At 42.6% G+C, this 16,751-nt stretch overlaps 1 protein-coding gene across 2 annotated transcripts in view; it reads right to left on the reverse strand.

The window, feature by feature from the left end:
• The window catches only part of BRF1 (BRF1 RNA polymerase III transcription initiation factor subunit), a 175,936-nt gene that overhangs the window by 50,862 nt on the left and 108,323 nt on the right, over positions 1-16,751 (reverse strand). The gene's annotated exons all lie outside the window — the stretch shown is intronic.

The following is a 16,751-nucleotide window of genomic DNA, read 5'->3' on the forward strand; positions in this document are numbered from 1 at the left end:
CAGAGGGATTTTTATTCTATCCAATAAAAAGTGCAACAGCACAAAACTGAGGCCTAATTAGGTACTGGCATAATTTACTGCAGCAAAAACTTGTTTTCAACATCATATTCATGTACAGTAGTAATGCACTATTAACGCGGTCCAGGTAAAGAAGAAAACTATTCAAGGAAGACATATTCTGAGAAAGGAAGCAATCCAGTCCTCTCCAGTCCATTTAATCAGGATTGGGCAACAGATAACCAGTTTTCTTGCAGGAAAAAGAAAAAAAAAAGAAAAACAATCTGCAAACTAAAAATAAAGCGCTGCAGAACAGCCTAGCACCTTCACGGCTGCTGCTCCCCACTCGTGCTCACGTGCCTCCCCGTTTCTCAAGACCTCTGAAGAGTCTGGTTCCCCCAATCTGGTATTTTTTCCCAAATGCAGAGCTAGCGAGAAGGGCGGCGCTGGGACGCGCAGGGGGATCCCGCCAGCGCAGGACCTCACTGATCAAATGGCAGTTTTGCGATGCAGGGCCTTGAGATTTGAGCAGAAACGAGCAGGGGTAGGAAACACGAGCACTCCCAGATAATCCTCTCTTTGGCAAAACTCAAGCATTTTAACCGGTTGCCTAAAGCACATGAAACCACAGGGTTAAATATTCACGGCAAAAAGGATTAAATACTGCAGTCCAGTGTCCAAGACGCCTTTCCCGGAGATTGCACACCTGGATCCAAGGAAAGTTTCATTCCTTACACAAAATATCATAGCTCGAAAGCAGAGTGCACCAGGCCAGAACAACTTATCTCCTAGGTCTGAGGGAGTCTGTGCAGAAATGGGATTAAAACAGGGTCTCTGAGCAAGTGCTTTAACCACTGTGCGGAGGCACAGGAAGGAGCTTGTCTCCCCCTCTTTGTTTCATCTGCCCTTTCTTCCCCTCAAGATTTTTGTAAAACAAACAAAAATTTCAATGTGGTTTATCTGAATCAAGAAAGACCTTCACTGGATAAACAAAAATATCGTATGTTTACATAGGCTTGGAATTAGGGAAAAAGAAAAAGGGAACCGTTCTCAAAAATCACTAGTAGGTTTTAAAAATCTCAGGCTAGAAAATCAAAATTTGGTATCTGTGTTGGAGAACTATTCTGGACCCAAGTCACAGCTCAGCTTGACATAAAATTCTGTGCATCCCAAAATTATTTGCTGCAAAGACTGCCAGAGCATCTTACGAATAATAAAAATATCCCCACTGAACTGCAACAGCTTTTATTCATCATTAAGCACCTCGCTTCCCCTATACGCCGCTGTATTTTTGGATCAGAGATTTAAAGTTTAATATGTCACAGGACAGTAGATGTCTGTTTCCCTATACAGCCAGACTGAAAATGATGAAATTTCAGGCACGATGAACAATTTCACATGTCATTTTACCTATAACGTGTTACTGAATTAGGTGCCAGCTTTTCTCATTGGATCAATTAGCAACGGGGACAGAAAACTCATTCGCCAACTGGTAAACTGCAGAGAGGAATCCAGAAGCAAGTTATACATAAGAAGCATTTCTTAGACCCCAGGGTAGCCGTACGGGGAGTAGTTGCAGGGTATCCACTCTGCCTGCAAGTAGTCCTTTTTGCTGCCAACGTGATAGATATTCATTAAATTCAAGGAGTTCTTCAGAAAAGAAGGTACCTTCAAACCCCTAGTTTAACACTTCCACTAAAAAACCCCCCAAAAACCTAAGTTTTGTTATAGAATGCCAATTCCGAACTGCACTCATCCATTTTGATCCAAAACTTTTCATAGCCGTCCCTTCCAACACGAGCAGACCCTACCAGCTATAAACATTCCTCTGCTATACGTTATACAGCTCACTCCGGGGCACAGAAACTATGGCCCGTAGGTTTTTATATGCCACAGAGATCTTCCCAGCTGCTAAACTTTTCAAAACAATTTCTAAACGATCATTTTCTCCTTTAATAAAAGGGGTTGAAATGAAATTTTCAATGAAACGAAAACACAGATGTGGCCGACATCTGGTCCAACCTCTTAAAGGCTTATTTAAAAGCAACAGTGTCATGTGACATGGTGCGCATACATTGCGGATTTCTTCGGTTAAGAAAAACGACGGCTTTATGGCAGGGCACGCACAAAAAAATAAGTTCTACATTAAAAACAACAAAACCCCCAAATCCAGTTCAGACTAGAGAAAGAAGCAGTCTATTCCTTACTCACCTAATTTCTCTATTGCAACCGGAGGAAGACGGGTGCTTCCAGGGCTTTCAGTCAAGGTCCTGAATCAGTTATATTCTTGTAACTTAATACTGTCACCCAGCCAGTTCCCAGAATATTTAAAAATACAAAGCAAAAAAGCCCTTTATTAACTGCCTTTAACATCTTTGCCAACCAGCTTTAGCAGACATGAGGGCTACAAACAGACATGCTGGATTAGGTTTGTAAACCTGGAGGATTATTTACAGTTCTCGTCATTACTGAATGCATACTAACCCCTCTTTTAACACATTCTCTCCCCCTCTCTCTACCTCTATGTATCTAGTTAAATGTATATATAGCACAATATTACGGGGATTTATTACAAAGGAATAATTCTAGCTGATATATTTTAAAAACCCACATTTTTAAAAACAGACGTTTTAAGAATGTGTTTTTCTCTTTCTATTACAGGAGGCAGAACTATTTACTGCAGTGCCCAGATAAGAGGATTTCCTTACAGACATCAGTGAAGGCTGAACGCTTCTCAGGAAATCCTCTGAAGCTCAGGTAACGGCAGGCACTTGGATCTCCTGTCCCATGCAGCACATACAACCTGTGGCACATGATTTCATAGCAGCCAAAGAACTGAACGGGTTTAAACAAAGAACCCTTCTGCCCATTCAACACAATGCTAGATTCGAAACGCTTTGGGGCCAGACCACGGCACAATCTAAAAATAGCCAGGAGAGGTATTTTCATTAGCAAAAATGCATAAACGACAAACCAAATACCTGACCCCCGAGCACAGGCAGCAGGAACAGTCAGATTCATTATTGGTCTCCAGGGAGGGATTAAAACAACAGGAGCCCCTAAAACATCCTGCAGACCATCCGAGGAACCCAGCAGGACGCAACTGCTTTTGCAGCTACCTCTGACGAGAGGCGTTGGCGCCACTTTTGGAGCTCCAAGGAGCTCTACCAGAAGGCGGTAGCTTCGAGCAAAAATAAAACAAACAGCTCCCCTAGAATATAATTGATTAGTTGATCAGAGAGGACAAGAACCCATCTGGAGGGGAAGAAAACTGATTTACTGGGGTGAATGAGGAGAACAGTCATTAAGCCTGAGTAACAGGGAGGGGGGCGGAAACAGCACACGCGGGGCAAAGTGGTGCAGCAATCAGGTGTGGAAGAGAAATGGATGTGAAAAGGCAGCAGCAGCAGCAGCAGCAGCACGGCATGAAGCGTGGTGTAAAAGGATTGATGGGGGTCTGTGTACAAATAAGCACATGTCAAGCCAGGTGTGTGCACAGTCTGTACGAGCAGGGTATGCTGCCAGCTTTATTAATATTGGGCTAGGAGTTTTTGGAGCAGGCCGGAAGGTTATCTTGGCAATTTCAACTGCTGGCAATTTCACTGCTTGTTGCCCTACACGAGAACTCCAGATAAGACGCCTCTTTCCACGTTTCCAGCCCACCCCTCCGTGCCCCAAACCCCAAAGCACTCTCTCTGCGACTGCCAGAGGCTCGGATTTCCCCCAGACGTCTTTGACAATGTCGTCATGTGCTGTCAGCAGAAAAATATGCCGCAAATGAAAAGCCAAATGTAAGGATGGAGTAAAATCAGTCGCACGTAATGACAAAGTATGTGTCACAAAAATACATGAACTGCATTTCCATATTTAAGTGAAGATGTTTATTTTTTTATCCTACCTGAATCCACCTTGAAAATTACAGTCTGCTCATTCATAGTGCCAATTCGACATCAGAATTTAGGTCTAAATGACTACAGAGCACATGAGGCCATGCATACAGCATAAAGATAAATGAAGTCGGTCACATTATTATTTCCTTCTGCCAAGGCAAGGTTACGGGGTCCTTTCCAGCTGAAGCCAAGTTTCCAGCCTCCTAGCTTCTTAAGAGAAAGCAAACACACCACGCCATGAACAGTGAGGCCCCTTCTTCCCAGAAACGTTCATTCCTGCTGACTGGAGACGGCAGGACGCGGCGCTGTCCGGCGCCACGCTTCCCACGAGCACTAGGACAGCCAGTGTTCGCGCTCCAAAATACCCAGTGGCCAGCTTCGGGCATACCGACTGAAAGGAGCGTGGAGGCGAAGCCGGGAAGGGGCAAATGAAGGGCAAAAAGCCTCATCTGATAAAACAAATTCCACATACCTTCTCGCTATTGCAAGTGCGAGCTAGTGGCTGCGCAAGGTTACGTCTTTTCAAAAACAGGGATGTACAAGCGCTCAGGTGTTACCTTTGTTCGGCAGCAGCTGATGGACATCTGAGGGCCTCCTTGCATTAGCCACTTCCATAGTGTGGTCACAGAAAAATTATCCCATCACAGGAACAGAATTGTAGGTGGGTGCGCTTAATGAAATACATAAGGTCCTACAGTGGATTATGAGAAGCGCTTTTCCGGCAGTCAGTCTTCTCTGGCTGTTATTGTGACTGTGAAACTTTTTATTATTTACTGAGCACACTTTTTTATAAACTACATTTCAAACTGAAAAAAAAAATGCTGCTTTTCTGGTAGTACATCCACACCAAAATAAAAATTCTATTGTTTCAGCCCACGGTCCATGAAGGACCTAACCAAACTACACATACACATTTTGTATCTAGTTAAAGGTTAGGCCACTAGTCTAGCAGACATGGAAATTTGTTAGCTTGGACACTAACTAATTACAGAAAGAGTTAATTATTCCATTCTTTCCAAAAATCTCCCCAGATACATATATTTTGAAGCGGGTAGAGAGAAAATGATCCAGCAATAAACAATACCCTTCTGATCCTGAAGATTTTTTTCAGAAAAGGTAAGCTCATGCTTATTGAACTACACAGTAAAATAAAAAGCCCTTAGGAAGAAATCCTTTCAGCCTCCCAAAATAAATACAGCTGAAAGTTAAGCTTTTCAACTGAAGAACATCTTGATATTGTCCTCAAAACTAGCAGCAGATGTTTTTCTTCTTTCATGTTTGTGTCCCTTCAATACCTTTTGAAAACAGTGGAAAAAAAAGAGAATCCCTTATGCAACCCACTTGATGTTACTCTTCATTCTTTTTTAAGATCACAGTTCTTGCTATCATGATCACGTCTTAAGTGCTTAGATGACTGCTCTCAACAATATGACAAAAGCTATTTTTTGCTGATGAAGCCAATAACCACCAATGACCAGCCTGACAAATGTTCACCCAGAAACGTACTAATTAGCTATCACAGATGACGCTCTTCAGCTCCAAGGCACTGCAATGGTACGAGCTCCGGTACAAAGACACAAGTCGTCTCCAACTTGTGATTTCGGTATCCAGCAGTTACAGCACGGACACCCAGCTCCTCCTGTGAAAGGTGCAACGTGAGGCCTGGCGCACTCTCGGACCTAAGCACTCTCCACAGCTGCATGCCCTCTTGCCTTTGTAGTTATGAACTGAAAAGTCGGGACGTTTTTAAAATGGAGACTATGAAGACAGAGGCTTTCTCCTACTTATTGCTCTTTTCCATCTGATTCGGAAAAAAGTCACCAATTCCCTGCTGTATTTTCCTCCACCGGATTTTATGGTGTTCTTGGCGTCTTTTCTCTCTTTTCCCTTCCCCCAGCCTTCCTTCTTTTGGTGCCTTCTGGCTTGTATTTTCTGCATTTTTTTAAATCTCTGCAGGGGTATCCAACAGTAACAGTTTATATAAAGGGAAAGGCCAGGGAGAAGAACTGACCAGCATCTTAATCAGTTCCCCTCTTCAAACTCCGCAACTGTAAAGTGCTGCTGCAGCTCATGCAGAGGGCTAGGGCTGGATTAAGCTCTGGAGAGCAGACAGCAAAGGAAACCAGGCTAAGATCACAGCCTCCAAGTCACTTTTTCTGGGCTGCCAGATCACTATGTAAAACAGCAAGCACTTTACACAGGAGCCAGCTGTAAAGGGAACAGCTGGTTTTATGTTTAAGTGTTGAAGCACCATTTCTGCAACTGCAGCTAGCAGGTTAAGTAGTCAGATCTTGCTGTGGGTACTAAGTGCACTTAGAAACCCCAGCATCCTCACCTGGCCAGCAGTCACCCCCCTGAGCAGAAGGACATACGTCTTATTTAGAATCAAATCTATACCTGCAGTGAACTGCCCTCCCTGCCCCAAATAAAACGAGATGGGGAGCTCTGCAGTGCTGAGAACTTAAAAGCAAATCCTGGAATTTTGCTTGGATTATTCTTATTTTTTTTTAAAGAATTCTACTGGGAAAAAAATTAAATGTATACACTCATGTATACACACAGTTTTTAAGCTAGCAAGATGCAAGAGACTCAAAATACAACATTTTAGAGGCTGACTTTAGCTGATTAGAATTCCAAAACGAAGTTAACTTCTTTTCTTAGGACTTCACTGAAAATTCAAGGTTGGCTCAGATGATGGTCCAATAAACTGGAGCAAGTTTCCTTGAACAGAAATACAAATGGTTGAACCCTCATGATGAAGTGCAAAACAGAGCCCAGCCTCACTCTGACACATCTCTCACCATGTCAGTGTTATACTATACTTATCCTTGCACTCTTACCCAAAAATCCCACACCTCCGGGGACATTCACACAGGCCAGCTTTAGACATCTAAAGGCCACAGATTCACGTACACTTTACCAGGGCATACGCCAGTTCTCCCACTGAAGAAGCGGTCCTCCTTCTGCCCCGCTCTACTCATCCCCCCGCCACACTGTCTCCTCCTTTGCCTTTGTGCAGCCAGTTACAGTGATCTGCACCACCGAGCTCCTCCAGGTTAAAATCCACCTAGCAAAATATCTGATACAGGCAAGCGAGAAAGAGGAACAAGTCGAACTTTCCAGTAATAATTTTCTTCTAATAAACCTTATCTTCTCCCAGCAACAGTGGGGTAACATCTACACCTCTTCGAGGTTCAGGGCTGGCCTACGGTCGATTGGACAATAAGCTCAACACAGGCCACCAGAAGCCCCACAGACTACAGAAATGCTTCAGCAGGCAATTATTAGCATTAAGACAACAACCTAATATAGTGTATTAAATTATGTATCTGAGTCTTCATTCAGAGGGAAAAAATCAATTTGCATTCTGGTCATTTACCATGCTAACCAGGCAGGCTGGATGGTGAGAGAAGCTGTTAGCTGGAAGAAAATTATCAGGTAAGAAATTTCTCATTTTGTTACCCAGCTTCTCCCCTCATTCACTGCTAATGAAAATAGCAAGCAGTGAATTACAGAGATGGGGAAGGCAAAGAGAAGGTAAGAAAAGTTTATTATTATAGAATGTCAGGCAAGAGTAGAAGCTCCCCTACAAAAAGCAAGAGCTTTGTAAATGAAGCTGTTATGTGGAAACCAGTCCCAAAGGAGAGTGCCTCTGCAGCGGCCGGCAGCCGGATTCGGAACAGCTCCTGGGCAGTCTTTTATGCAGCCAGGAATATCAGAGACATGGGGTGGGGACAGGTCACACAGTAGGACCCTGACTCTGTGGCTTAGTGATCAGGACCTCCATTTAGGAATACAAACCTGGAAGGAAGAGATGCAGGTCTGAAGCCCTTCAAAGGTAGCAGCTACACAACTGGAGATCTGTGTTAAGAGCATTACTCTGCTACGCAACACGGCTGCAGCCAGCACAGAGCACGCTTTTAAATAAAAATCACAGAGGCTGCGCTGCTTTATGTTAGATGAAGTGCTATCTTTTTGCCTCTGATCATGCCTAATGACTGAGAAACAGGTTGGTGGTAAAGCGCTTCGCTCTCTTGCTCTGAACGCAAATGGAGCTTACACAGGAGCCCTGTCCCAGCGACAAGGACATTTTTGTGTGTGTGCAGGCAGCTAGGCGGATGCACACAGGGATCTCTGCAGCCCAAAGCATGAGCGCTGTCGAGGCGGGCCCGGGCTCTGGCGGTAGTGGAGCGTGGCAGGTTCTCCTGGGTTCATCTGATCACATCGCAACAAAGTCCTGTCGCAGACACCCCACTTTACCAAACTCCTCCAGAGGACGTGCATTTACTCCCTCCTCCTCTCCCCAAATGTTCTTAGGGATTTTAGTGAGCATTGCCCCAGATGTGCAGTAGACAGTGGTGAAGGATTTTAATATTTTGCCTGCAGCAGCTCTGAGGCCCCAAGGCCTTGGCATTTGGGTAGAATGAAATAAACACAATATAATTAGCGTGTGTACTCCATATGCTTGAGATGCAGCATCACAGCATGGCAATGCCCTCTGATACCACGACTTTCCAAAGAAGAAAGCTGTGGAGAAGCTCCTGCAGAATAGTTCTTCATATTTTCCAGGAACTGTAGAAAGAGGCTCTGCCTTCCACAGTTTCTGCAGAGCTAAGAAAGCAACCTTTTCCCGACAAAGCTCAGCAGCATGATTCATCCATAAATAACAGAGCCAGTTCCAACGCCTGCCTTTCAAGCGAATGACTACCAGAAAGGCCAGCCGCATGGTTGTATAACCTGTCATTCTGATTGATCTTAACATGCAACTGTTGTATATAAAGTTGATATAGTAGTAGGAATATATTTAATATGTCATTTTAGCTACATTATGTATTGCTAACTTCACAGGTTTTCACCAACCTGCCAGCCTTCTCTGGGTTATATGCACACAAAACAAACTGTTTAAGTGTTGATTAAATAGTTATAAACAGGTGAAGTGAGCAGGTTAGACAAATCTTAATAAGTCTCAAAACTAGGTAGATTGATAACACATTAGCAAGAGAATACTAGAAAAGATAAGGTCCTGCAGTCCATTAAATGTAATTCATTCTTTATTTAAACATATTAGGCCTTTCCATAACACTGGTATTGCAAAGGCAGGACGAAGGTCACAAATCACAACCCAGGCTCACATAAAGTGAGAGAATTCATGGCTCTTTGTGCCATGCAGCCATTTTATTTTACAGCATATGGCATAATATCAAAGTTGGTTTCCTTTATTTAACTGGATAATGACGCTCTCCCAAGAGGCTTAATCTAAGTTCATGATAACATACTGCATTATGGACGCAATCCTCAGAACTAGGACCACGTGTTTGTAGCCCAGTTGGAGACAGAGATGCCCATTTCCTGTACCAATTCATTTAAAAGCATTCAGCATTAAATCCAATATTGATTTCTTTGAAATCATGAAAGTTTATTTTAAACTAACCAAACAAACTTATGTTCAGAAAACAAGATTTGGATAGCATTTTACTACTCCTTTATTACTAAATGGAACCAAAACCACCAGAGCATCTTTTCAAATTCAGACCTAGTGTCCTCTTCTATGGAACAGCTGCTTATTTGTACTTTATTTCTTTAGATAAGGATAAGACGGACTGCACTGTATGTTAGCTTTAACTAGGCAAACTTCTTCCACAGGAGGATTAAGCATCATTAACTGTGCAGTGAAATAAGCACAGGAAAATGGACTGACAGAAGGCACAGATGAGGGAAGAGTGAGCAAGATGCACAGACAAAAACCTGTCTCCTGAAAGAATAAGAGTGTGAATCTTATTAGCTAGATATGGCAGAGAACAATAAAGTCCAGGCTAAAACTCCCATGCAATTTCCTTCATGCCAGCAAAATCAACATAAAAATCTTTAAACGCTAAAATAAATCCTAGCAAAGAAACATTACTGTCAATGACTGCCAATTAAAATGAATAATCTGGGTTCAAAGCATCTGCTGACATAGCTAGAAGCTGCCACAAAGACTTTAAGGGAGGTGGCAGCCAAAGGGTCTCCGAAACAGCTCCTCCCCACTGGTGGACATGGGTGGACATGAGTGAACGCCGCCGTCCCCCAGGCAGCACGGACCTCAGCGCTGCGACCGCCCCAACCGTCCCAGGAGCAGGGGGAAGCGGGAGCTACCCCACGGCAGGACCTCTTGGGAGAGGGACCAAGTGCACCGCGTCAGGCTCAGGAACGGCCAAATCACGTGACTGCTTCTGGCAGTGAAAAAGAGGGAATCCGTGACTTGGAGAGGCTTTTGGCCTTCACTCAGGAGAGCTTTGTAAGTCAATACGTAAGCACTTGCAGCTAAGACACAGCTTGACAGGTAGCCAGGGCAGCTGTGCCAAGGCTGCAGGCACATCCTGCATCCACACCCGTGAGTATCACCCACCACCCGCTGCCACCAGGCCCCGGCTGAAGCTACGGAGGCAGCGATCCGAACGTCTCTACTTGCAAAGGGTCACCTCTCAAGGTGTCTCCCAAGCGCTGTTTAGGGACCATTTCACCCCTGCATTAACACCGGTGTCAAGCAGAATGCCAAGGCTTGACTGACTGACTTGACCGCGTAGCTATTGGTCCATATAAAAAGTTACAGACTTAAGTATTTCCCGTTTTGCCCAAAAGAAGAGGGCAGATTTGAACAATTCATAGCCATCTAAATCACAGCATTAATTATACTGGCATTTTAAAAAAAGGAAAGAAAATAAGAACAACAATGTCAGGCTTTTGTTATTTTTAGACACTACATTTTTCTCCATATTGTAGTAAAATTAAAAGTAGAAATCTTTGGACTCAGCAAGGAGAACGAGGAAGCTTGCCAAATTTTTGGGAGCCAAAAATTAATATAGTTTGGTTTTAGTAGCATTTAATTTGTATCATATTCTGAAGAGTAACTACATGACACTGCAGGGTTCCATGTGTGTTCTGTCCCAGTGATTGTTTAAAAAATTGGTTAAGCAAAGAAATAAAATGAAATTTTTTCTTTGTTTATTTTGTCTAAATTGCCAGCACTGCAAACTCAAGCTGGTATTTGAAAGCCAATCTGGGCTCTTGCTAGTTATACGTCCTTATTATCATAAACATTCCACAATTGGAAATTAGTTCTCATGATGCTTACGCCAGAAAGAAAATAGCTGTATTGCATCTGCAGGACCAAAAGTGGTAAAATGTAATAAACATTTATCTTTGCCATTGGCTCTGCAAACCAATCTGTTGAGTAAGTAGGTGCCATTTTTACACAGTTGCTTTATTACTACATAATTATTGATATATCAGCCAAGTGCTCTCTCAAGGACTGTTCTTAAAAATGAGCTTGTTAAAGAGTTTAAGGGTAAACCCTATGATAAAAAACTGCAGCTAGATTTCATCAGATATAAACTTTTAAAGAAATACACAAGAAAGTAGAGGAACAATTTCAAAAAATGCTACGTTTGAGGCAGGCATGAAATGGAAAGAGACAAGAAGCTTTAATGTGATAGAAAGAAAGAATTGGGGACATCTGTACAGAGAATAAGTTGTAGCTAGCATGAGGAATTATCAGTCTAGTGATGTGCCAGCTTTCTGCATTTCAATTGCTTCACAGGCCATACCATAAAATTTGTTTGCAATGAAAGCGGTATGAAGAATTCCTGGATTTTTATTGCCCCCAGTGATATTCTACCCTGCTTGCGTACATGGATTGTATCCTTTCAAGTACAATACCATTTCATATTAGTACCTGTTTAAATTACTTGTCCACAAAAAATGTTCCGTGTTCCAAATGCCTCAATATTAAATTTTCTGTTTCAGTCAAAATACTTCAAGAGCCTATATCAAGCTTTCAAAGGCAAGAAGGTTTCATACAAGCTTTCTGAAAGTCTAGTTAAAGCAATAAACTTTAAATTAAAAAGAACACTGGTTTTCAGGAGAATTCGGCATACCTTTTTCAATCTCCTTTCCACCTTGCTATACCAAGCTTCCCCATCACTCACAGATTTCTACACCTTGGATTTCTAGAGCTGAACTTCAAGGATCAACCTTGCTCCCTGCACAAAGGCTCTGCATACATAGCAATGCTGGGCAACAGCATATCTAAAATTACCTATTCCCATACACTGATGGGCCATAAAGCCTTTTGTGCACTGATACCTCAGTGCAAGCACAAATGCCGCTCCCAGCCCAAAAAATACATGTTCCCACTCAAGATACTGCCTAGAAGATGGGCAGCCTTGGATCTAGTGGAGATGTGGGCAACAGTCCTAGCAGGTCTACAGGAAAAGAGAGCAGCCACACAAGGCATCAACACATTGCTCACAGCCCTCATTCACTCTGCTGCCGCCACCACATCCCTGCTGGCCGTATCCCTGCAAGGGTGCACCCTCCCAGGCTCACCACGCATGCTAGCCCAGGGGAGCAGGCCACCTACCAGAGACCGAAGAGCAGCTGATGGGTCTGAACCAACAACTAACCTTTGTGGGACTCAAAGCAGCTATCACAAAGGCAGAGAATGTACCTTTTCCTGGACTTAGTTTTGAAATTACAAGAAGATCCTACGCCTGAGATTTTATCAGAACAGGTCCACTCGTACCGTATGTGGGCATGAAACAACGGGAACAAAAAAAGCTGGCAGTCTGGCTTTTGGGAACTTCAAGTGCAATGCACTGACACAGGAGGAATACAATTCAAACACCGAAAGGAGGTGCTCAGAAATGCCTCCTGTGCAACAGTTCTTGTGATCCAGAAGTTACACAGCAAGCTCAGCTTCTCCTCTGAAAGGCCATGGTCCAAAGGGCTCCTCCAACCCCAGCTGCACGGGGTGAGCAGGTTTCTGCCTGCAGCGACTCAGCCCCGTGCCCCTTCCTCGCTGCTGAGGTTGCCTCCCTCGGACCTGCCGTTGTACCCAACAAGGCGTCATTCCCTAATCTGGTCCTGCTAAATGACCCTGCGCTAAAAAGCCTGCTATTAAAAATGTGTGCACAAACTTGCGGCATTTTGCATAGGACCAGGTTAGGGGGGCAACCACATGTGCACTTAGGCTAGCAGATCTGAGGAGGAAGTGACAAGCAAGTAAAACAGACCCTTCTTAACCTCAGTCAGCTGTACCCAGAACATCACATCTGGTCACAGCTGCTCTGTGTTAAAATCAGGGACCAAATTCAATCAGTACAGTATAGAAAAGAATTTTATCTTTGCTCTTGGGGCAGAACTTAGCATGACTTCAATTACTGAGTTGTGGGACACTTATTATGGAGGCAGGGAAAGCAACACTTTCATTAAATTCAATAAAGTCTGACTTGAAAATAAGGTGCAAAAATAAACTTTATGGAAAAGCAATTTCTCATTTAAATATGTTTTATTCAGTGAAAAATACTGACAGGATACAATACTGACACTGGTGACACAGCCTCATGTTGACAAGGATATTGCTGCATTTCAATACCTGACTTCTGTGGTAATGAGATTTGCACTTTTTTCCTTTAACAGCAAAGAACATTGAGCATTACTTCCAAAATCAATCATTCATCTTGTTCCTATGGAACTGTTACAATTTGGCCACAGAGAACTGTTTTACTTTCTTACCATCTGTGAACACATGGTAGTTTCCCCACCGTAACTAAATCAAACATTGCACTTAAGAGGTAGTATCCTTCCACCCACTGTACAGCTGTTTACATCTGGCTTATGAGTTTATACCCATCTCAAGAGTATTGTTCCTGAACTTTCTTCCTGGTACTACCTAACAGTATTACTTACTCTCCCTTATTTCATCCTCATTCTCTTATTTCTGCTATATAGTTGTAAATGTCTAGGTCTTTCATCACAGATAACAGCTACACGCATTTAGATTTGGAATCTGAGCCTTACCTTTACTTGAGTAAAAATTACATAACTCAGTTAAATGTCAAAAGGATGAAAAAAATGCTAACTTAGAAAGTAGAAGAATGTATTTTCTGCTTTCTTTTAGCAAAGCTTAGCTGCAAAAAATCAGGAGAATCAGAGCTCTTTTCAGTTCCAGCTAACTCGCTCGACGCAGCCTACCAGCATGATGTGTTCCTCAGGCCAGCATGGACATTCTGACCCAACATGGTCCTACACAGCCCACATAATCCTAAACAGAAGATCACAATTTTTGTTATTAATAACCAACCTAAAGCTGCTTTTAGCTGCCACTTTCTACTGCTTTGCATCACTGTAATTAATGAACACGGAAAACTCTAAAAGCAATTATTTCAGCCCTACTGAATGCATTCCAGTGAGCACATATGAAAACAAAATTTAAATTAAAAAGCTGAAGACTACAGTAGCCTCATGTTGACAGGTCACTCTGTTTCCAGATCAACGCAGAGTCTATTTTTGACTGCTTTGATTATAATTGCTTACAGAATAAAAAATAAATAGCAATTATCTCATTGTCATACAAGAAAAAGGATCTAATAAATGAACCAATCTTAAGTAATATTGAAAAACAAATTATTTCAAATGCAAACCACAGTAATAAATTTGGTTTTCAAAATTATTTTTAATTGCCAACAGCGTCAACATTAGTAATACTCTTCTCTTGGATAAAAGACCCATTTTAGTCTACAGAAGCATTTAGCAAACCAAAAATGTCCAAGTACTACTACATAAGGCTAAACTCAGGACTGTGTTTACTAACTAGAGTCTTACCTGAAAATCCCCAATTACAAGGGTCGTCTATGCAAGTCTGCAGTCCAACAAACTCATATATACATATACATGTGTACCTTGGCTATCCCGACAGTCCTGTGGATTTCAGACTAACAAACAAACAAAACAGTTGAAGTATACAGGGGTTTGACCAAGTTAATCCTTAAGAGGATATAAGAACTAATTTTGCAAACTAAATTCAAAGCTACCAAACAAAAGCAAAATATCTTGAACTGCTACACAAAAATATTCAAACATTACAGAAATGACATGCCATTTAAATTGCTCATTTCAGTGGATGTTCAGTTTGCAGAACATTACCTTGGACAGCTGAACCTGTACCACTAGAAAATTAAGCACTAAATGGAGGATTATTTTAGCTTTTTCAGAAAATGTAGGACAAATGCAAAATGGTCAGGATCCACCATAGCAATGCACATGTTTTTTTGTCCATCATATTAAACTTGAAGTAGCTAAGCCTTGCAAATCTGTCGGCACTGTATCGCCATCTTCCAAGGGCAAGTCTCGTGGCTTCCTGACCTAGGTTAATAAGTCTTTATTCTCAATAACAACTGAGACCATGAAGCCTCCCTGAACTGAACCTAGGCCTGTGCTCCTGACATTTCAGATACCATGATGAATTGCTCAAATAACATTCTTCTAAGCAGTTAGCTCTCTATGTGAATTTAATGTCCTCTCTGTAGTCTCCACACATTGACTTTCCACAACTCTCTAATGGACAATTTCAGTTTTCACCGAGTTTTTTGGTGAAAGATTTTTCTTCCTTTCTTGGCAGAAAGGTAGGGCAGGAATGTTCGTTTCTTCTGAAAATAGACCACCTAACTAAATAACTGCGATCATTAATAGGCTCAGATTTTGGCAGGCGCGGAAAAGGAAATATCATATAATTCGCATACCAGCAGGCAGTAACTCAGATTTTTAGCCGGGCGTGTGCCTATACGTGTCTGTGTCGTCATCCTCCCAACTTTGTTTTAATCCACAGCTTATTTCAACAAAGATTTAAGAGAGGGGTGGCGATCCCAAACAAGGCTAAGCTTCCATAGGTGCCATGAGAATCAGCAGCTGGAAAGAAGGGAGCAATTACAAATGTCCCTGAAATTATCCTGTCACTGAAAGCCCACACTGAGACCTAGCAATTTATAGACACTAGTGAGTGCAAACGGGAGAGAAACTTTGAGAAAAGCCCCAACAGCAGGAAAATTTTAGATTGCAGCTTAAAACGTCTCAGGCACCTGAGTCAACCACAAAGCACAAGTCTCTCTGTTAGTACTCGAGGAACAACTGTTTTTGTAATTCTGCTATTTATGCATGGGAAAAGGATTGTTTCCAAAGCCCCAGCCGAGTTCCTCCCCTTCTCCCTGCTTGCTCTACTCTCTGTCTCTGGACATCTTCATCTCTTTAAATCTAGCCTGTAAAGTAGATACAGCAGATGATGGCAAACCTGGACTTCCCCTCAGTGCACAGGAAAACAATGCATAAAAAGCATGCTCTGATTGCTTCGCTTTACTCCATTAAAAAGTAGTATTGATGCAGCAGCACACATCTATCAAATATCCAGACTCAGAATGACACACCAGAGCCCCCACTTGGCACATCCAAACTCTTCTCCTAGCTGAGCTGCTCTGAGCAACCGCTGCAGAAACTGCTGCCTCCTCCTCCAAAGGGCCTCCAGCCAGTAGCTGGCTCAAGAAGTGAGAGAGGATAAAGCAGCTTTTGCCTTTTTTTCCCCAAGCAAGGGAGGATGAGGTCTTAAAAAGCAGGTTAGCCTTCTCATCACAAAGCAATGTAAAGCTTTTGCTTTACTCGAATTGAGAATAAAACTGATTTTCTGTCGTGCTTTTATCAGAAAAATTCAGGAGACAGAAAAGACACATTGTCTGTCACCCGTTGTACAGTTGGGATGATGCAGGAGTCAGGCAAGTTAGAGAAAAGAAAAACAAACCTCGGAAAAGCTTTCAAGATTTTAAAACATTTCCCATTCCACACCAGAACTTTATGAAACAAAAAACAAGAGAAGAAAAGGGGAGAGAAGGGGAGAACCAGACTTTCCTCAGTTGTGATAACAGGACAACCAGGCTGTGTCAGCCAACAACAGCTGAACACTTGAGGGCATTCACTTGGGACATGACCAAGTCTTGGGTCAAGTCATTGGTCTGCTCCGTGCAGACCAGGGACCCGAACCTTCGCCTCTGACACCCT

The sequence above is a fragment of the Apteryx mantelli genome, chromosome 4, assembly GCF_036417845.1.
Source record: "Apteryx mantelli isolate bAptMan1 chromosome 4, bAptMan1.hap1, whole genome shotgun sequence".
Lineage (NCBI taxonomy): Eukaryota > Metazoa > Chordata > Aves > Apterygiformes > Apterygidae > Apteryx > Apteryx mantelli.